Source organism: Lepus europaeus, chromosome 3, assembly GCF_033115175.1.
Source record: "Lepus europaeus isolate LE1 chromosome 3, mLepTim1.pri, whole genome shotgun sequence".
Taxonomy (NCBI): Eukaryota; Metazoa; Chordata; class Mammalia; order Lagomorpha; family Leporidae; genus Lepus; species Lepus europaeus.
The window spans coordinates 130,636,739-130,659,222 of NC_084829.1; the positions used below are offsets into that span (position 1 = coordinate 130,636,739).

Below are 22,484 nucleotides of genomic sequence, written 5' to 3' on the forward strand. Positions count from 1 at the left end.
TCATTAGATTAGCAATCTTACTGAGTCTTGTGTTACCTTCAAATCTGATAAGTCTCCATTACCTCCTATATGCAAGAGTTTGATAAAAATCAATGATCAAGGTAAAATGACCCACTTCTAGGCCTTTCTCCAGCTCAGTATCAACCCTCAGTCAATACTCATTGGATGGTATCATTTCAGGAGACAAGATAACAAATGGTTATGATACTGAAAACTCAGTTGCCTAGACATATGCCCAATCAGAACTAAGCTGACTTTATGTAAGCATCATCATTAGAATTTTATTTTTCACTTTGTTTTTAACTGAGACATAAAACTTGTACATATTTATAGACTATTATATGATGTTTTGATAGATATATATGTTGTATAATGTTCAAATCAGGGCAAGCTTATCTTTCACCTCAAATATTTATCATTTTTCTATGGTATTTTTAGAAAAATATACAGTGCATTACCTGATGTGTTTATCTGAATAAGATGTATGAAGCCAGATTAAGGGACCCAGGTCCACCAAGAAGCCCATTTGGGGAAGCCTTGTTGTCCTTGTGTTTCTGAGATTCTCCTTCTTCAGTCCTGGAGTGGGCAACAGAGGTCCTCAGCAAGGCAGTAGCCTGGCAGCCTGGTCCAGGATGCTTCCCTATCTTTTCATATCAGAGACTCAGGGAAGCGAGTATCCCATCGTGCTCCTCACTGAGAGACACTGGGGCTCAGCCTAGGAAACCCCTTCCATTTGTTTGGGCAGCACCAGAACAGACCAGTGACAGCCCCAGTGGAATGTGATAAATCAATCAGACCAACCAGCACCTTAAGGGCTCTAAATAATCTGCCATCGAAAACATCCCATTAAAGCAGTCAAGAACTGCATCTTGTCCCAAACAGGGCAACTACTGCTAAAATAAAAGAATTAAATAGGACCCAGAGTCTCCTAACAGAACAGACAGGATGCACAAGATATATATATTTAAAAAATGACATGTCATATCAAGAACCCAGAAAATCATAACTTTAATGAGAAAAAGCAACCAACTGATACCAACACCTAGATAGATTAGATGTCGCAATTCTCTCACGAGGGTTTATAAAGGAACAATCACAAGACAGCTTCAGGTCAGGTATTGTAGCTCAGTGGGGTAAGCCAGTAAGTCGTATGCCCACATCTCAAATGGGAATGTCTGGGATCTAAACCAGCCTACACCTGGCTTCCAAACGAGCTCCCTCCTAATGTACCTAGGAGGCAGCAGATGATGTCTAAAGAACAAACCCTGCCATCCACTAGAAAGGCCCACATGAAGTCCCTGGCTCCTTGCTTTGGCTTGGTCTAGCCCAGGCTGCTGTGGGCATTAGGGGACAGAACTAACAGATGCAAGACAACTCTGTCTCTGTCTCTGTCTCTCTCTCCCTCTCCCTGTCACCCTGCATTTTAAGAAGATGAAAATAAATAAATATTTACAAAACATAAGAAGACAATATGAAAGATTATTGTGGTGTTAGAACTGTTCATAAATTAACATGCATAGTTAATAAATCTGTACAGAGCTTACCACCCCCCTCACAATATTTCAGTTGTGATATTATCCTATAATTATACTAAATGCTTCCACTGAGTAGAATGTGGAAGGATTTCTCTTATTTCTTTTTTTTTTTTTTTTTGGACAGGCAGAGTGGACAGTGAGAGAGAGACAGAGAGAGAGGTCTTCCTTTGCTGTTGGTTCACCCTCCAGTGGCCACCGCGGCTGGCGCGCTGCGGCCTGCGCACCGCTCTGATCCGAAGGCAGGAGCCAAGTGCTTCTCCTGGTCTCCCATGGGGTGCAGGGCCCAAGCACTTAGGCCATCCTCCACTGCCTTCCCGGGCCATAGCAGAGAGCTAGCCCGGAAGAGGGGCAACCAGGACAGAATCCGGCGCCCCAACCGGGACTAGAACCAGGTGTGCTGGCGCCGCTAGGCGGAGGATTAGCCTGTTGAGCCACGGCGCTGGCCGATTTCTCTTATTTCTTATAACTACATGTGAAGTCACAAGTATCTTCAATAAAAATTTCATGTTAAAAATAATAGGTTGATTTTATTTTGTAAGTTTGCTTATACTGTAACATGTTACAAGACATATGTATATTTGTTTATCTTCTACTGACTTTCCTCAATTTGTCAATTAATAAAAACAAGGATACAATCCTATTTCCTACAAGCTACTGGATAAACTTCTGACATTTGAAAAAGGGAAGGCTAGGATATTCTCACTGTTTTTATAAGCAGTTTGACATAATGGTCATTGTGGGCTTTTAAATGGAGAATAGTTGTCTAATCTATCACCACAAACTTTTTTTCAACTTTTACTTAATAAATAAAAATTTCCAAAGTACAGAATTTGGATTACAATGGCTTTTTCACCCCATAACTTCCCTCCCACCCACAACCCTCCCATCTCCACTCCCTCATCCATTCCATTCATATCAAGATTCATTTTCAATTATCTTTATATACAGAAGATCAATTTAGTATATTTTAAAGATTTCAACAGTTTGCTCCCACACAGAAACACAAAGTGTAAAATATTGTTTGAGTACTAGTTATACCGTTAATTCACATTGTATAACACATTAAGGATGGAGATCCTACATGAGGAGTAAGTGTACAGTGACTCCTGTTGTTGACTTAACAATTGACACTCTTGTTTATGGCGTCAGTAATCTCCCTAGGCTCTTGTCATGAGTTGCCAAAGCTATGGAAGCCTTTTGAGTTTGCCAACTCCAATCTTATTTAGACAAGGTCATAGTCAAAGTGGAAGTTCTCTCCTCCCTTCAGAGAAAGGCACCTCCTTCTTTGACGGCTCAGATGGATTTCAAAAGTTTTAGCACCAAATATACTAGCTACTAAAATGGGTAATAGAATTTCTAATTTGGTAACAGAAGTCATAAATCAAGATTTTTAAAATTTATTTAATATAAACAAACTTTATATATTTCATTATACAAATTTAGGACCATGGTGTTACTTCACACCCTCCCATTTTTTTGGCCTGTGGTCCCTCCCTTCTTCCTCGTCCCTGTCCTATTTCCTTGCTTAATTTTTTTATCGTTTTTTTTTTTTTGACAGGCAGAGTGGACAGTGAGAGAGATAGAGAGAAAGGTCTTCCTTTTCCGTTGGTTCACCCTCCAATGGCCGCTGTGGCTGGCACACTGTGGCCAGCGCACCACGCTGATATGAAGCCAGGAGCAAGGGGCTTCTCCTGGTCTCCCATGCGAGTGCAGGGCCCAAGCACTTGGGCCATCCTCCACTGCACTCCCGGGCCACAGCAGAGAGCTGGACTGGAAGAAGAGCAACCGGGACAGAATCCGGTGCCCCGACCGGGACTAGAACCTGTGTTGCCGGTGCTGCAGGCGGAGGATTAGCCTATTGAGCCACAGTGCCAGCCTTCCTTGCTTAATTTTTACATATATCTATTATCAGTTTACTTTATACTCATAAGATTAATCTTACACTAAGTATTCAATAAATAGTATGAAGAAAAAAATCACTTTCTCAACAAGGGCCATAAATGATCATTGAATCTCAAAATGTCAATTTCACTCCAATAAATTACATTTTAACTACTCTGATAGTTACCACAGATCAGAAAAAACATATGGTATTTGTCTTTTGTGGACTGGTTTATTTCACCAAGTATAATGGTTTCTAGTTGCATACATTTTATTGCAAAAGACAAGATTTCATTATTTTTTTTACAGCTGAGAGGTATTCCATAGTGTACATATCCCATAATTTCTTTATCCAGTCATCAGTTGATGGACATCAGATTGATTCCATACCTTAGCTACTGTGAATTGAACTGCAATGAACATGGGGTTACAGAAAACACATTCACGTGTTGGTTCCATTTTCTTGGGGTAAATTCCAAGGACAGAGATTGCAGGATCATATGGTAGATCTATTTTAAATTTCTGAGCTATCTCCATACTGTCTTCAACAGTAGCTGCACCATTTTACATTCTGACCAACAGAAGATTAGGGCACATTTCCCCCCAGATCCTTACCAGCATTTGTTTTTTGTTGATTTCTGTATGAGAGTCATTCTAACTGGGGGGTTATGATTTGCATTTTCCTGATGGCCAGTGATCCCAAGCATTTTTTCATGTGTCTGTTGGTCATTTGAATTCCTGGTTTGTAAAATGGCTGTTCAGGTCATTTGCCCACTTCTTTACTAGATTGTTTTGCTGTTGTTGAATTTCTTTATCTCTTTATGGATTCTGGGCATTAATGCTTTATCAATTGCATAATTTGCAAATATTTTCTCCCGTTCTGTCGATTTCCTCTTTTTGCTGAATGTTTCTTTTGCAGTACAGAAGCTTCACAGCTTGATATAATCCCATTCATCAACACTGGCATTGATTGCCTGTTCTTCTGGAGTCTCTTCCAAGAGGTCTTTATCTATGTCAATGTCTTGCAGAGATTCCCCAACATTCTCTAGTAATTTAATAGTATCATAGATTTAGGTCCTTGATCTGTTTTGATTGGATTTTTGTGTGAGGTGAAAGACAGGTGTATTGTTTCATACTTCTGCATGTGGAGATCCAATTTTCCAAGCATCATTTGTTAAAGAAACTCTCCTTTCTCCAGGGATTGATTTTAATTCCTTTTTCAAAGATTAGTTGCTTATAGATGGGTGGATTGATTTATGGAGCTTCTATACTATTACATTGTTCTACATGTCTATTTTTGTGCCAGTACCAGGCTGTTTTGATTATAACTGCTCTTTTATTTGTGTTTACTTTTTGTTTTGTTTTGTTTTTTTACCACTCAGACTATATCCTCCCCCTCTCAGTCCCTGAGGAGAGATGAGAATGATCATCAATGGCAAATGGCAGCCATAGCAAGGCAGCACCAAGAGCTGGCTTCACGCTCAAGGGATGACGCTGCGCTGCCTCCTCCTCATGGTTTCCAATGCTCTACACATTCAGAGAAACTTCTCTAGTAGCGAATTACAGAAATGATCCCTGAAAGTCTAGTCTTATATAACTGCTCTTTAGTATGTCTTAAAATCTGGTACTGTGATACCTCTGGCTTTGTTTTTGTTGTACAAGATTGCTTTAGATATTCATGGTCTTTTTTGTTTCCATATGAATTTTAGCATTGTTTTTTCTAGATCTGATATGAATGTCATGGGTATTTTAATTGAGAATGCTACAATATGTAAATTGCTTTCATTAGTATGGAAATTTTTATAATATTGATCCTTCCAATCCATGATCATGAAACATTTTTCCATTTCTTTGTTTCTTTTTTCCCTTTCGTTAATGTTTTGAGATTTTCATCATAGAGAGATGTCAATTCCCTGGTTAAATTTATTTCAAGGTATTTAATTTTTTAGCTATTATAAAGGAAATTGATCTCAGAACTTCTTTTTCAGGTATGGCGTTGTCTGTACAAAGGATATAGATTTTTGTGTATTAATTTTATATCCTGCCACCTTACCAAACTCTTTGAGTTTTAATAGTCTCTTAGTGGAGTCCACTGGTTCTCTTATATAGTATTATTTCATCTGCATGTAGGGATAGTTTGACTTCATCCTTTCCAATTTGTATCCCTTTGATTTCTTTTTCTTGCCAAATGGCTCTGGCTAAAATTTGCAGGATTATATTGAATAGCAATAGTGAGACTTGGCATCCTTGTCTGGTTCCAGATCTTGGGGAGGCGGGAGGTCCTGCCAGCTTTTTCCCATTCAATAAGATGCTGATTGTGGGTTTGTTATCAATTGCCTTGATTGTGCTGAGGACTATCCTTCTACACCCATTTAATTTTTGTGTTTAACTTTGTATTTATGGTTAGTTTGGCCAGTGATGTATAAATTTTGTTTATTTTTTCAAAAAAAACATTTTTCATCATGCAAAGATGTTGTATTTTATCAAATGCTTTCTCTGTATCTATTGAGATAATTCTATGGTTTTTATTCTTGGTTTGTTAACGTGATGGATCATTTTCATTGATTTGCATATATTGAACCATCCCTGCATACCAGGGATAAATCCAACTTGTTCAGGGTGAATGATCTTTCTGATGCGTTATTGCATTCAATTAGCTAGTATTTTGTTGAGGATGTTTGCATCTATGTTCATCAGGGACATTGGTCTACAGTTTTCTTTCCCTGTTGTTTCTTTTTCTCATTTATGGATTATGGTGATGCTGGCTTCATAGAAGGAACTGGGAGAATTCCATCCATATCAATAGTTTGAATAGCTTGAAAAGAATTGGAATTAGTTCTTCTCTAAATGTCTGGTAGAATTCAGCAGTGAAGCCTTCTGGTCCTGGGCATTTCTTTTTTGGGAGGGTCTTTAATACTGATTCAATTTCCGCCTTGGAATTGGTGTGTTTAGGTTATCTATGACTTCATGGCTCTATTTTGGTAGGTTGTATGTGTTCAGCAATCTATCTATTTCTTCTTGATTTTCTGATTTATTGACATATAGCTCTTTGTAGTAACCTCTGGCGATTCTTTTTATTTCTGTTGTTATATTTCCTTTTTTCATTTTTTTAAATTTTTAAATTTTTTTTGACAGGCAGAGTTAGACAGTGAGAAAGAGAGAGAGAGGGAGAGAGAGAGAGAAAAAGAGAGAGAGAGAGAAATGTCTTCCTATTTCCGTTGGTTCACCCCCCAAGTGGCCGCTATGGCCAGCGCGTTGCAGCCAGTACACAGCACCGATCCGAAGCCAGGAGCCAGGTGATTCCTCCTGTTCTCCTATGCAGGTGCAGGGCCCAAGCACTTGGGCCATCCTCCACTGCACTCCTGGGCCACAGCAGAGAGCTGGACTGGAAGAGGAGCAACCAGGACAGAATCTGGCGCCCTGACCGGGACTAGAACCTGGGTTGCCGGCGCTGCAGGCAGAGGATTAGCCATGGTGCCAGCCTATATTTCCTTTTTAATCTCTGATTCCACTGGTTTGGGTCCTTCTTCTTCTTCTTCTTTTTTTTTCTTTTTTGGTTAGTCAGACCAATGATGTATCAATTTTGTTTATTTTTTTCAAAAAACCCGATCTTCATTTCACTGATATTTTATATTGTTTTTTCATTTCAATTTTGGCTATTTCTCCTCTAATTTTAACTTTACTTCCTCCTACTATTTTAGGGTTTGTTTTTTGTTGTTTTCCTGTGTCATTGTGATGCATTGATAGCTCATTTATTTGGTGCCTTTCCAATTTCTTGGAAAGCACCAATTGCTATAAACTTCCTTCTTTTTTATTTTTTTTTTTTTATTTTTGACAAGTAGAGTTATAGACAGTTAGAGAGAGAGACAGAGAGAAAGGTCTTCCTTCCGTTGGTTCACTCCCCAAGTGGCCGCTACGACCCGTGTTGCGCCGATCTGAAGCCAGGAGCCAGGTGATTTTTTTCTGGTCTCCCATGTGGGTACAGGAGCCCAAGCACTTAGTCCATCCTCCACTGCCCTTCCGGGCCACAGCAGAGAGCTGGACTGGAAGAGGAGCAACCGGAACTAGGACCCGGCACCCATATGGGATTCCGGCTCCATAGGTGGAGGATTAACCAAGTAAGCCACGGCGCCGGCCCCATAAACTTCCTTCTTAACACCACTTTTGCTGTATCCCATAAGTTTTGGTATGTTATATTGTCATTTTCATTTGTTGATTCTTTTTTTAGTTTTTCTATTACCCTAGTAATATACACCCTGGGAGGAACACTGATGACCCAATTTGTTGTGCCCCTACCCTTCATATGGGAGGCAAAGATTGTATCATGACTCCCGGCTCCAGGATATTTTGGGAGTGGCCATTGTATGGGGGATATCTCTTGGTCTTCTCCTGGTCCCCCACCATTTATTTCTCTGCCTTTCAAATATGTAAAAGAAATACATTTTAAAAATACATGCTGCTATGCATATTATAGCAAATTGTATTTATCATACACTATAACAGAAATCTTGATCCCTGTCAGATTTATCTGATTTGAATGATAGCAGAATTCTGAATCTGTTTTCCCATTGTCAGGCAAACAACTTTAAGTTAATTCTGTATTTCACCAAAAGGGAAAGATCATCTCAAAGACCCCAGAGTTACTAAGTGTTTCTTATTTTATTGTATGGTTTCCAACTCATTTTAAAAGTATAAATGAAAAGGGAATTTCAGCATGCTTAAGTGTGGAATTCACCATTTCTAATACTAATCAAAATTTATTATGTAGATAATAGCTATCATAGTACATTAAACTGAAAGTTAACAATGTTATAGATGGATCACAGATTATTTTTCTAATATGAAATTTTATATCTTGATGACAAATTTGCATTTTGAACCTATCTGTGGCTTATAGTCCAATTTTGCACTCACTGATTTTAATTCTGGAAGTTTCCTGTCACATTTCAATAGTTAATGTTTTTCTTAATCTAAAAAATGTAGAGGTATAAAACAATTGCTTCCCATGTCACCTCTCTAGTGAGAAGCATTTAAGGTTAGTCTCCTTCTGAAAGTAATTGATTGCTCTGTGTTTTCTATTCTTAAACAATGGTTTTTTAACCATGCCTATGGAGACGTTTTTCTACTTTTTGTTGCAAAGAAGTGCAAAGTGCTGCATACTTTGTTTCATGCTGTTAGTATTTATTATTCAGAAAGTAATGGTCCCATTCGTACAGGAAGTGGCATTTATGTATAATCCATGTGCTGCTTTTTAAAAATGTAAAATGATGAAATTGAATACCAATGAAAGTCAAATCTAGTTTCTCTATTGGTGTATTTGTCATCAAAAATATTAAATGATCTATTTTCTTATCTGTCAAATAACAGTTATAAGATAGTGCAATGGTGCACTAATGCCTACCTATGAGCATTACATTAATATCTTCAAGCCCTTTCCTTCCTTGACCATCTGTTTTCACTCTCCTGCAGTGCAAACAGGTCCATGGTCAAGTGTACAGTCTGCTGGACAGTAATTCCTGTAGGACTTGCTCTCTAGTGCAACACTGCATTCTATGCCTGCCATCCTGTGTAGCCTTCCTCAGCCAGCCAACCACTAAGGTAGAAGTTGTTTCAAGACTGGCTGGGATCCTGCAGCTTCCATTGATCAATCTTTACAAAGACTTCAAAATGTGTCTGAGACACATGAGTTATTTGTTAACTTATCACTAGTGCAACAGTTATTGGGACCAACTGTTAAATGCTTTCATTCCTTGACTCTTTTATCTTTATTAAAACCATTTCTGCAAACTGATTTCTTCCCTTGTTCCTCTAAGAATGCCTTGTTCCCAATAGCACATGCAAACCTTTTTTAAAAAAGATTTTATTTATTCATTTGAGAGGTAGAAATACAGAGAGGGGAGAGACAGAGAGAAAGATCTTCCATCCGCTGGTTTACTCCTCAAATGGCTGCAATGGCTGGAGCTGGGCCAATCCAAAACCAGGAGCCAGGAGCCAGGAGCCAGGAGCTTCCTCCAGGGGCCCAAGCACTTGGGCTTTCTTCTACTGCTTTCCCAGGCCATAAGCAGAGAGCTGGATCAAAAGAGGAGCAGCCAAGTCATGAACTAGCACCCATATTGGATGCCAACGTGCAGGTAAAGGCTTAGTCTACTACGCCACAGCACTGGACACTCCCCTCCTTTTTTAAAAAAGATTTATTTATTTGAAAGAGAGAGAGAGAGAATCTTCCATCTTCTGGTTTACTCCTGAAATGGCTGCAATGGCCAGAGCTGGTCCGATCCAAAACCAGGAACCAGGAGCTTCCTCTGGGTCTCCGACTTGGGCCATCTTCAAGCATGGTAACAGAGAGCTAGATCGGAAGTGAAGCAGCTGGAACTTGAACCGGTGCCCATATGGGATGCCAGTGCCACAGGCAGCAGCTTTACCTGCTATGGCAAAGCACTGGACCCACAAACCTTACTGCTTTTCTTCACTCTAGAAAAAATAGGGAATTTAGCCCCTTTTGAAACAGTGTTTACCCTAATGATTCCTAAATCATTGTTGATTATACTGATGTTTATATTGAGGATTCCTTATGCACTGTGTTCAAAAATGTATTCTGCACAAAATAATAAACCCAAGCTATTTTTTTTTCTAAAAGGAAGCATAGAATTGTTATTATCGGGGCGGAGCCAAGATGGCGGATAGTGAGGAGGTGTGCCTTAGTTTGGGAAAATAAACTTTCATAAAAGTGGAATTACTGTAGCCTCAGGAAAAGACTCAAGAAAAAAACTGCAGAGGAAACGCTTCCGGATCTTGTGGATGAGACACAGAGGACTTATAGGGAACCCACCGCGTGGAAAACCAACCGAGACGAGCCGAGCGGCAGCGGCGGGAGAGGAGCCAGAGCCACAGAATCTCGCCAGCGCGGGAACCCAGGAGGGTAAGACAAAGAACTGAGAAGTCCGAGACATTGGGGGGAGGGGGAACAGAGGCCTCTCCCTTCACTCACCAAGCAAAACAAAGAGCACTGCGATTTTACATAGGTAAAGCTCAGCCAAACGCAGTATCTTTAGTGAAACTGGAGAACACATTGAGGGCTGCATAAACCCTGTGTATGGTCCCAGGGGTAGATCAAACGAATACTCACAGAGGCCAGATTTCAACTACCCTCAACTCCACTCCCAACTGAGTCAAAAAAAAAAAAAAAAAAAAAGAGAGAGAGAGAGAGAGAGAGCGAGCCAGCAAGGAGCAAGTAATCTGGGAGAGTCGCTCTTTACACAGCCTTAAACCTCAAGAAACAAGCATAGCTCTCTGGCCACACCCATCACAGCCCCTAAGGCTCCAACAAAGCAGACAGCTCACTTAGAGGCATAGTATAACGAGAGAAAAAAACAAAAACAAAAACACCACAAATTATCTCTAACATGCCAAGCAAGAAACATAGAAGCGGAGGTACCAAGAATAAGGAAGGCACTATGACGCCCCCAAGTGAACAAGACATGCCAATGCAAGATTATGAAGATGAAGAAATAGAGGAAATGAAAGAAGCAGATTTCAAAAAATTGATAAGAACATTAAGAAGTTCTCAAAAACAAATTCTTGAACTACAGAAATCCTTAATGGACAAGATAGAAAATCTCTCCCGTGAAAATGAAATATTAAGGAGGAATCAAAATGAAATGAAAAAACTAGTGGAACAGGAATTTGCGATAGTGACAAAAAACCACAATGAAATGAAGAACTCAATAGATCAAATGGCAAACACATTAGAGAGCCTTAAAAACAGAATGGGTGAAGCAGAAGAGAGAATATCGGAATTAGAAGACAGAGAACAGGAAAGGAAACAGTCAAATCAAAGAAAAGAAGAAGAAATCAGAAATCTAAAAAATACTGTCAGGAATCTACAGGATACTATTAAAAAACCCAACATTCGGGTTCTAGGAGTTCCTGAAGGCATGGAGAGGGAGAAAGGATTAGAAGGCCTTTTTAGTGAGATACTAGCAGAAAATTTCCCAGGTTTGGAGAAGGACAGAGACATCCTAGTACAGGAAGCTCAGAGAACCCCTAATAAACATGATCAAAAGAGATCCACACCACGACACGTCGTAATCAAACTCACCACAGTGAAACACAAAGAAAAGATCCTAAAATGTGCAAGAGAGAAACGCCAGATTACTCTCAGAGGATCTCCAATTAGACTTACAGCTGATTTCTCATCAGAAACCCTACAAGCCAGGAGAGAATGGCGAGATATAGCCCAGGTACTAAGAGAGAAAAACTGCCAGCCCAGAATATTATATCCTGCAAAGCTCTCATTTGTGAATGAAGGTGAAATTAAGACCTTTCACAGCAAACAGAAATTGAAAGAATTTGTCGCCACTCGTCCTGCCCTGCAAAAGATGCTTAAAGATGTCTTACACACAGAAACACAGAAACACGGTCACCAATATGAAAGAAGGTAAAGGAAGGAAACCTCACAGCAAAAGATCACAGGAATCTCAAACCAGATACTAGAAAATATCTTTGGCAAATGGCAGGGCAAAGTTACTCCTTCTCAATAGTCACAGTGAATGTTAATGGCTTGAACTGTCCAGTTAAAAGACACCGATTGGCTGATTGGGTTAAGGAACAAAACCCATCCTTTTGCTGCTTACAAGAAACCCATCTATCCAACAATGATCCATACAAGCTGAGAGTGAAAGGCTGGAAAAAGATATACCACGCCAACAGAAATGAAAAGAGAGCGGGCGTAGCCATCTTAATATCGGACAACATAAACTTTACCACAAAAACTGTTAGGAGAGACAAAGAGGGGCACTATATAATGATTAAGGGATCCATTCAACAGGAAGATATAACGATTATCAACGTATATGCACCTAATTACAGGGCACCAGCTTATTTAAAAGACTTGTTAAGGGACTTAAAGGGAGACTTAGACCCCAATACAATAGTACTGGGGGACTTCAATACTCCACTCTCAGAGATAGACAGATCAACAGGACAGAAGATCAACAAGGAGACAGTAGATTTAAATGACACTATAGCCCAAATGGATCTAACAGATATCTACAGAACATTTCATCCTACATCTAAGGACTTTACATTCTTCTCAGCAGTACATGGAACCCTCTCTAGGATTGACCACATACTAGGCCATAAAGCAAGTCTCAGCAAATTCAAAAGAATTAGAATCATACCATGCAGCTTCTCAGACCACAAAGGAATGAAATTGGAAATTGAAAACTCAGGAATCCCTAGAGCACGTGCAAACACATGGAGATTGAACAACATGCTCCTGAATGAACAATGGGTCATAGAAGAAATTAAAAGAGAAATCAAAAATTTTCTGGAAGTAAATGAGGATAACAGCACAACATACCAAAACCTATGGGATACAACAAAAGCAGTGTTAAGAGGAAAGTTTATATCAATAGGTGCCTACATCAAGAAATTGGAAAGGCACCAAATAGATGAGCTTTCAAGTCACCTCAAGGATCTAGAAAATCTGCAGCAAACCAAACCCAAACCCAGTAGGAGAAGAAAAATAATTAAAATCAGAGAAGAAATCAACAGGATTGAATCCAAAAAAACATTACAAAAAATCAGCCAAACGAGGAGCTGGTTTTTTGAAAAAATAAACAAAATTGACACCCCATTGGCCCAACTAACTAAAAAAAGAAGAGAAAAGACCCAAATCAATAGGATCAGAGATGAAATGGGAAACGTAACAACAGACGCCGCAGAAATAAAAAGAATCATCAGAAATTACTACAAGGACTTGAAACATTGAAAAGAGAATTACAGACCAATATCCCTGATGAACATAGATGCAAAAATCCTCAATAAAATTCTGGCCAATAGAATGCAACAACACATCAGAAAGATCATCCACCCAGACCAAGTGGGATTCATCCCCGGTATGCAGGGATGGTTCAACATTCACAAAACAATCAATGTAATACACTACATTAACAGACTGCAGAAGAAAAACCATATGATTCTCTCAATAGACGCAGAGAAAGCATTTGATAAAATACAACACCCTTTCATGATGAAAACTCTAAGCAAACTGGGTATGGAAGGAACATTCCTTAATACAATCAAAGCAATATATGAAAAACCCACGGCCAACATCCTATTGAATGGGGAAAAGTTGGAAGCATTTCCACTGAAATCTGGTACCAGACAGGGATGCCCTCTCTCACCACTGCTATTCAATATAGTTCTGGAAGTTCTGGCCAGAGCTATTAGGCAAGAAAAAGAAATTAAAGGGATACAAATCGGGAAGGACGAACTCAAACTATCCCTCTTTGCAGATGATATGATTCTTTATTTAGGGGACCCAAAGAACTCTACTAAGAGACTATTAGAACTCATAGAAGAGTTTGGCAAAGTAGCAGGATATAAAATCAATGCACAAAAATCAACAGCCTTTGTATACACAGGCAATGCCACGGCTGAGGAAGAACTTCTAAAATCAATCCCATTCACAATAGCTACAAAAACAATCAAATACCTTGGAATAAACTTAACCAAAGACGTTAAAGATCTCTACGATGAAAACTACAAAACCTTACAGAAAGAAATAGAAGAGGATACCAAAAAATGGAGAAATCTTCCATGCTCATGGATTGGAAGAATCAATATCATCAAAATGTCTATTCTCCCAAAAGCAATTTATACATTCAATGCAATACCCATCAAGATCCCGAAGACCTTCTTCTCAGATCTAGAAAAAATGATGCTGAAATTCATATGGAGACACAGAAGATCTCGAATAGCCAAAGCAATCCTGTACAACAAAAACAAAGCCGGAGGCATCACAATACCTGATTTTAGGACATACTACAGGGCAGTTGTTATCAAAACAGCATGGTACTGGTACAGAAACAGATGGATAGACCAATGGAACAGAATAGAAACACCAGAAATCAATCCAAACATCTACAGCCAACTTATATTTGACCAAAGATCCAAATCTAATCCCTGGAATAAGGACAGTCTATTCAATAAATGGTGCTGGGAAAATTGGATTTCCACATGCAGAAGCTTGAAGCAAGACCCATACCTATCACCTTACACAAAAATTCACTCAACATGGATTAAAGACTTAAATCTACGACCCGAAACCATCAAATTATTAGAGAGCATTGGAGAAAACCTGCAATATATAGGCACAGGCAAAGACTTCCTGGAAAATACTCCAACAGCACAGGCAGTCAAAACCAAAATTAACATTTGGGATTGCATCAAATTGAGAAGTTTCTGTACTTCAAAAGAAACAGTCAGGGAGTGCAGTGGAGGATGGCCCAAGTCCTTGGGTCCTGCACCCCATGGGAGACCGGGAGAAGCACCTGGCTCCTGCCATCGGAACAGCGCGGTGCGCCGGCCGCAGCGCGCTACCGCGGCGGCCATTGGAGGGTGAACCAACGGCAGGGGGAAGCCCTTTCTCTCTGTCTCTCTCTCTCACTGTCCACTCTGCCTGTCAAAAAGAAAAAGAAAAAAAAAAAGAAACAGTCAGGAAAGTGAAGAGGCAACCAACAGAATGGGAAAAAATATTCGCAAACTATACTACAGATAAAGGATTGATAACCAGAATCTACAAAGAAATCAAGAAAATCCACAACAACAAAACAAACAACCCACTTAAGAGATGGGCCAAGGACCTCAATAGACATTTTTCGAAAGAGGAAATCCAAATGGCCAACAGACACATGAAAAAATGTTCAAGATCACTAGCAATCAGAGAAATGCATATCAAAACCACAATGAGGTTCCATCTCACCCCGGTGAGAATGGCTCACATTCAGAAATCTACCAACAACAGATGCTGGAGAGGATGTGGGGAAAAAGGGACACTAACCCACTGTTGGTGGGAATGCAAACTGGTTAAGCCACTATGGAAGTCTATCTGGAGATTCCTCAGAAACCTGAACATAACCCTACCATACAACCCAGCCATCCCACTCCTTGGAATTTACCCAAAGGAAATTAATTTGGCAAATAAAAAAGCCATCTGCACATTAATGTTTATTGCAGTTCAATTCACAATAGCTAAGACCTGGAACCAACCCAAATGCCCATCAACAATAGACTGGATAAAGAAATTATGGGACATGTACTCCATAGAATACTATACAGCAGTAAGAAACAACGAAACCCAGTCATTTGCAACAAGATGGAGCAATCTGGAAAACATCATGCTGAGTGAATTAAGCCAGTCCCAAAGAGAAAAATATCATTTGTTTTCCCTGATCGGTGACAACTGAGCGCCAAAGGGGAAACCTGTTAAGTGAAATGGACACTATAAGCAACAATGACCTGATCAGCTCCTGTCCTGACTTTAGATGTACAATGTAATACTTTATCCTTTTTAGTATTTGTTGTTGTTGTTGTGGTTCTAGTACTATTGGTTGAACTCAGTAATTAACACACAATTATTCTTAGGTGTTTAAATTTTAACTGAAAAGTGATCCCTGTTAAATCTAAGAGTGGAAAAAGAGAGGGAGGAGATGAACAATTTGGAACATGCTCAATCGGACTGGCCGCAAATGGTGGAGTTAGAAATGTGCCAGGGGATTCCAACACAATCCCATCAAGATGGCATGTACCAATGCCATCTCACTAGTCCAAGTGATCAATTTCAGCTCACAATTGATAGCTCTGATAGCTCTAAGAGTCAAAGAGATCACACAAACAAGACAGGTATCTGCTAATACTAACTGATAGAATCAAAAAGGGAGAGAAAGATCCAACATGGGAAGTGGGATACACAGCAGACTCATAGGATGGCAGATGTCCTAAACAACACTCTGGCCTCAGAATCAGCCCTCAAGGCATTCAGATCTGGCTGAAGAGCCCATGAGAGTATAGCAGGCATGGAAAGCCAAGATATCATGGAAAAAAAAAAAAAGACCTAAATGAATGATCTCTGTGAGTGAGATCCCCGTGGAAAGAACGGGGCCATCAAAGAAGGAGGTACCCTTCTCCGAAGGGAGGAGAGAACCTCCACTTTGACTATGACCCTATCGGAATAAGATCAAAGTCAGCGAACTCTAAAGGCTTCCATAGCCCTGGCAACTCATGACTAGAGCCTAGGGAGATTACTGACGCCATGAACAGGAGTGTCAAATTGTTAAGTCAGCAACAGGAGCCACTGTGTACTTACACCCCATGTGGGATCTGTCCCTAATGTGTCATCTAAAGCCAAGTGATGCTATGACTGGTACTGAAACAGTATTTTTATACTTTGCGTTTCTGTGTGGGCACAGACTGACAAGGTCTTTTCTAATTATATACTGAAGTGATCTTCTGTATATAAAGAGAATTGGAAATGAAAAAAAAAAACAACCTGGTGTTAAAATGGAAATGGCATAGAAAATTAATTAATTTGAAAAAAAAATTATGTAGGATCTCTGTCTTTAATGTGCTGTACATTGCTATTTAATGCTATAATTAGTAATCCAATGGTAGTTTTTTCACTTGATGTTGCTATATGGGCAAAATGTTGAAATCTTTACCTAATATATACTAAACTGATCTTCTGTATACAAAGAGAATTGAAAATGAATCTTTACATGAATGGAAGGGGAAAGGGAGCGGGAAAGGGGAGGGTTGCGGGCGGGAGGGAAGCTATGGGAGGGGGGAAGCCATTGTAACCCATAAGCTATACTTTGGAAATTTATATTCATTAAATAAAAGTTTAATAAAAAAAAAAGAATTGTTATTATCAAGTTGCCACTGAATTATAAAGCAGTTTTACAGTTAAAGTACATCAACATTTTTGTTAAATTTACTCTAAAGTAAAATCTTCTGGCAATATGAGTTGAATTTGTTTGACTATGCTTGCTGTACTGAGTCTTTTTTGTATATTCTCCCAGTAAAATCTAGCCAAATAACCTGTGTCACATTATAATGTGATAGCTGTTGGCCTCTGAATGCAGCAAAAATGGATTGAATTTTCTAGTTCCATTTCCAGGAACAAAATACCTTACAGTGCCATTGTGACTGAAATTAATGAGTAGTATCTAGGGTGGGTATAAGGAGACCACCTAACAATTAGGCTCCTGCCTGTCTACTATGTTTATGTATGTTAAGAGGAGAATATAGATTGAACAGAGAAAGGAATGACCACATTAAAACCATGTTCTTTATCTGGAGCAATTTGTGTGTGTATGTATATGTGTAAATAAACTTGCTGCTTTTCTAAAGTTAATGCAGTTTCACAGTAAATGTATTTCACAGATTATATAAAACTATATTATGTCAAAACTATCATTTTCCTGGGGTCCCAGTCTTCTAGGAATCCTTCTGAAAAATATCACTGTTATCAGCTTTTTCCTATATCGTAGGCTCTACTTCAATAATACTTACCCTATCCATCCTTTAAAATTTCACCCCAGTTAGATTCCCAAGCCTCAGATCATGCTTATTTTTTCTACTAACCAAAGAAACCGCACCCCCCAAAGACAGATAATTAATTTATTAGCTATTTTTGTCTATTATCTCTCTTTCACAATGGAAAGTAAGTTGCATGACGACTGAAAATTGTACATTTTATCTATGTATTCTATATGCTTAAAACAACTATTGGCATTCAGAAAATACTTGTTGAATCGATTCTATGAATGACTGAATATTCTATGCCTGATAAATCATGTGTCTCCCTTACCCCTAACACTTTTGTACTCCAAAGGTTAATACAGATATATACTATGAAATTTATATTTTGTAAATAAGATTTCCCAAGATTTTTCCAGTTTAATACATAGAAGTCTGTCTCATTCTTTTTAGCAACTACATAGGAATTTGTTGCATCTAACAAAATTTATTTTACTTCACTCTTGGTGGGTGATTGGGTTATTTAAAATAATATGCTACTACAAATAATGCTGTAATGAATATCTTTATGTAACTCCTTATTCATCTATAACTTATAACTGTAGGATATGTTTTCTCCACAAAATGGTATGTACATTTTAGATTCTGATAAATGCTATTAAATTTTTCTAGGAAGAGATTTTACAATTTGTTAAAAAGGATCATTAATGTGCCCAGTGTTCAGTCTTTATTAACACAATACGTTAAGAAAATCTAACAAGTGAGGATGATATCAAAGGCAACTTTAATTTTGGCTTATCACAAAATGGTTAGTACTTTCTATTTTCTCATAAAATTTATTGAGCATGGCAGATTATGTTCTCATTGCTATATAAGAACTCTCTGTTCATTAACATAATCAGTGTTTTTCTGGTCTTTCTTCTTCCAATTTGTTCATCTCTTCTACTTTTTTTTTTATTTGACAGGTAGAGTTATAGACAGTGAGAGAGAGAGAGACAGAGAGAAAGGGATGCCAGCACCACAGGCAGAGGAATAACCAGATGAGCCACGGTGCCGGCCCCCATCTCTTATACTTTTGTGTGTGTGTTTCATGCCTTGAAAAATAATTATTTTCTTTAGCTAAGAAGTGCTTTTTTAAAAAGTGGGTTCTGAATTTTGGTCATGCTTTATTTATGGCCTCACAAAAATTTTTTTAAAAATCATGTTAATTCTAGAACTCTCATTGTTTTTGTGTTACTATCTTCATTTTCCCCAGGCTTATGCAGTATAGTAGACAAAAATTATATATACTTATGATATGTAACCTGTTGTTTAATATATGTATACACTTTGAAATGATTGCTACAATAAAGTTAGTTAATATACCCATCACTAGTTATTGATGATTTTTTTGTTTTTTGTTAGTTTGTTTTTGGTGATAATGGTGAGAACATTTTAGACTCTGCTCTCTTAGCAATTCTCAAGTATGCCAAATATTTTTGTTTGCTTTATTTTCCATGTAGCATAATTGATCCCTAGAACTTAATTCATTCTATTTTGAACAATTTTTAAGTCCTGAATCAAGCTACTTTTAAAAGAAGTAATTAATTCAAATATACATTTCTTTTCATTCACAAAAGTTTGGCAGTTCTTGTATATACACATATACAAGCAAAGATGCACTTTAAAAATGGAAAGGGGGTGTGTGTTTGGGCTTGTTGTGAAGATTCTGGTGAAGACACTTGCATCCCATATCAGATTACCTGGCTTTGATATCCAGCTCTATCCCTGACTCCAGTTTCTTTTTTTTTTTTTTTAAATTTGACAGGTGGAGTTATAGACAGTGAGAGAGAGAGACAGAGAGAAAGGTCTTCCTTCCATTGGTTCACCCCCCAAATGGCTGCTACAGCTGGTGCGCTGTGCCGATCTGAAGCCAGGAGCCAGGTGCTTCTCCTGGTCTCCCATGCGGGTGCAGGAGCCCAAGCACTTGGGCCATCCTCCACTGCCCTTCCGGGCCACAGCAGAGAGCTGGACTGGAAGAGGAGCAACTGGGACAAGAACCCAGCACCCGTATGGGATGCCAGTGCCTCAAGTGGAGGATTAACCAAGTGAGCCATGCCACCGGCCCCTCTATCCCTGACTCCAGTTTCCTTCTGCAGACTCTGGGATGCTATGGTGATGGCTCCTGCAGTTGGGTTGTTTGTCATTCATGTGAAAGACCTGAACTGAGTTCCTATCTACTGGCTCCTGGCCCAGTTCCAACAGTTGCAGGCTTTTGGGATTTAACTGACAATGGGGACTCTCTCTCTCTTACTCTTTCTCTCTCTTCTCTCTCTTTCTCTCTCACTCAGATTAATCAATTAATTAATTAAAATAAGAAAACAGAGTGAAGGCTTCCTCTTCCAATAATTTAGTTATGAATTTAAAGGACTCAAAACTGAATTTTTTATTATTACATATTTCACAAATATAACATTAGAAACACTGTAATTCTTCCCACTGTACCCACCCTCCCACTCCTCTTCCACTTCCTTCTCCTGTTTAGTCCAAGAAAGAAAAAGAAAGAAAGAAAGGAAGGAAGGAAGGAAGGAAGGAAGGGAGGGAGGGAGGGAGGGAGGGAGGGAGGGAGGGAGGGAGGGAGGGAGGAAGGAAGGAAGGACCTAAGGAAAGTATTCCTTAAAGGTCTAGACAAGGGCTGTTCAATGTTGCTGCTGCTTCTTGAAGGTGATTTCGCTTTTTTCCCCCCTTTCTCTTTTCCCTTCCTTCCCCCCACCTCGCCTTTTCTTTGAGAAGCTTACTTGTCTTTAATGACGAACACAAGATGATACATCTTTTGTTAGCTCTTAGACATAACTATAACCTATGAGACATGATAGTATCTTCCATTTAATACACTAAAAGGAAGTGATTCTTGAGAACAAGTTTTATCATTAAATCTCATGATACAACTCTTTGGGGACAGAGGTCCTGCATAGGAAGTTAGTGCATAATGACCCTTGTTGTTTATTTAACAAATAACACTCTTTTGAATGACGTCAATCATCACCTAAGGCTCTTGACACGAGCTGCCTCAGCTAGGGAAGCCTTTTGGATCCATTATCTCTTCAAGGCCAAAAATAAAGCGGAAGTTTTCTCCTCCTTTCAGAGAAAAGTACATCCTTCTTTGGTGGCCACTTCTTTCCACCGGGATCTCACCCACAGAGATCCTTTATGTAGGACATTTTTTGCCATGGTATCTTGGCTTTCCATGCCTGAAATGCTGCCTGGGCTTTTCAGCCAGACTGGAATGCCTTAAGGGCTGAGTCTAAGGTTAGAATGCTGCTTAAAGTGATTGACCTTCTGTAAGTCTGCTGTATGAACTGTTTCTCATGTTGGAGCCTTCGCTACTTTTTAATTATGTCTATTATTACTTCCAAATATTTAGTCCTATTTATATGATCACTTTAACAATTAATTCTATCTATATGGTCACTTTATCACTTAATCCTGTCTATTTGATCTCTATAACACTCAAGCTGCTATTTTTACTAGCCAGCTTAAGAAAACTTGGGGTCCCATGGCAAGTTGTTAAGCTGTAACCTTAGATGTAAGTCCACAGGAATGTATGCAGGAGTATATTGCTTTGCAGTTACAAACTTCACACATTTCACAATTACAACTTTAGGATATTGGTAGTTCTTCCCACCATGCCTGCCCTCCCACCCACACTCACACCCTCATCCTCTTCTTATTCTCTTACTGGTTTACTAAGATCTATTTTAAGTTAAATTTATACATATATGGTTAACTCTGTGTTAAGTAAATTGTTCCATGTTTAGTATGACAAAATAAGGAAAATATTATAAAAAAAGGAAAAGAAAAAACAAAAATATAGAATAAAAAGCTGTTGACAGGCTGTTCAGTCATTGCTTCACAAAGTATCAATTTCATTTCTACATGTTGCATTCTAGGTGCTCAATTAGTTATCACAGGTCAGGGAGGACACATAAAATTTGTCCCTTTGGGACTGGCTTATTGCATGCAAAATAAGTATGATGTTTTTTCCAGTTTTATCCATTTTATTGCAAATGATCAGGCATCTTTTTTTTTAACTGCTGTGTAGTATTCCATGTTCCATGGTGTATATATCTCATAATTTCTTTATCTAGTCTTCAGTTGAAGGACATTTGGGTTGATCCCATGTTTTTGCTATTGTGAATTGAGCTTTGATAAACATGGAGATAAAGATAGCTTTTTCATATGCTCATTTCATTACCCTTGGGTAGATTCCAAGGAGTGGGATGGCAGGTCTATATTCATACCTCTGAGGTATCTCTACACTGTGTTCCATAGTGGCTTTACCAGTTTACATTCCCACCAACAGTGAATTAGGGTACTTTTTCCCCCACATCCTCGCTAGTATTTGTTATTTGTTGATTTCTTTATGAAAACCATTCTCTAATTGGGGTGAGGTGATACCTCATTTTTTTTGATTTGCATTTCTCTGACAGCTAGTGATCTTGAGCATTTTTTCATGTGTCTGTTGGCCATTTGGATTTCTTCTTTTGAAAAAAATGTCTGTTTAAGTCCTTTGCCCATTTCTTAACCAGATTGTTCTGTTGTTGCTGAGTTTCTTAATCTCTTTATATATTCTGGTTATTAATCCTTTATTGGTTGTATTGTTTGCAAATATTTTTTTTCCATTCTGTGTTGCCTCTTCACTTTGCTAATTGTCTCTTTTGTGGTGCAGAAGTTTCTCAATTTGATATAATCCCATTTGTTGATTTC

General features: G+C 38.8%; 1 non-coding gene across 1 annotated transcript; it reads right to left on the reverse strand.

Moving 5' to 3' along the window:
* Positions 1–4,789: 4,789 nt before the first annotated feature.
* LOC133757195 (small nucleolar RNA U3) lies at positions 4,790–5,007 on the reverse strand. Its single transcript, XR_009865575.1, has one exon. It is a non-coding gene; the product is annotated as a small nucleolar RNA U3 (small nucleolar RNA).
* Between the last annotated feature and the right edge of the window lie 17,477 nt (positions 5,008–22,484).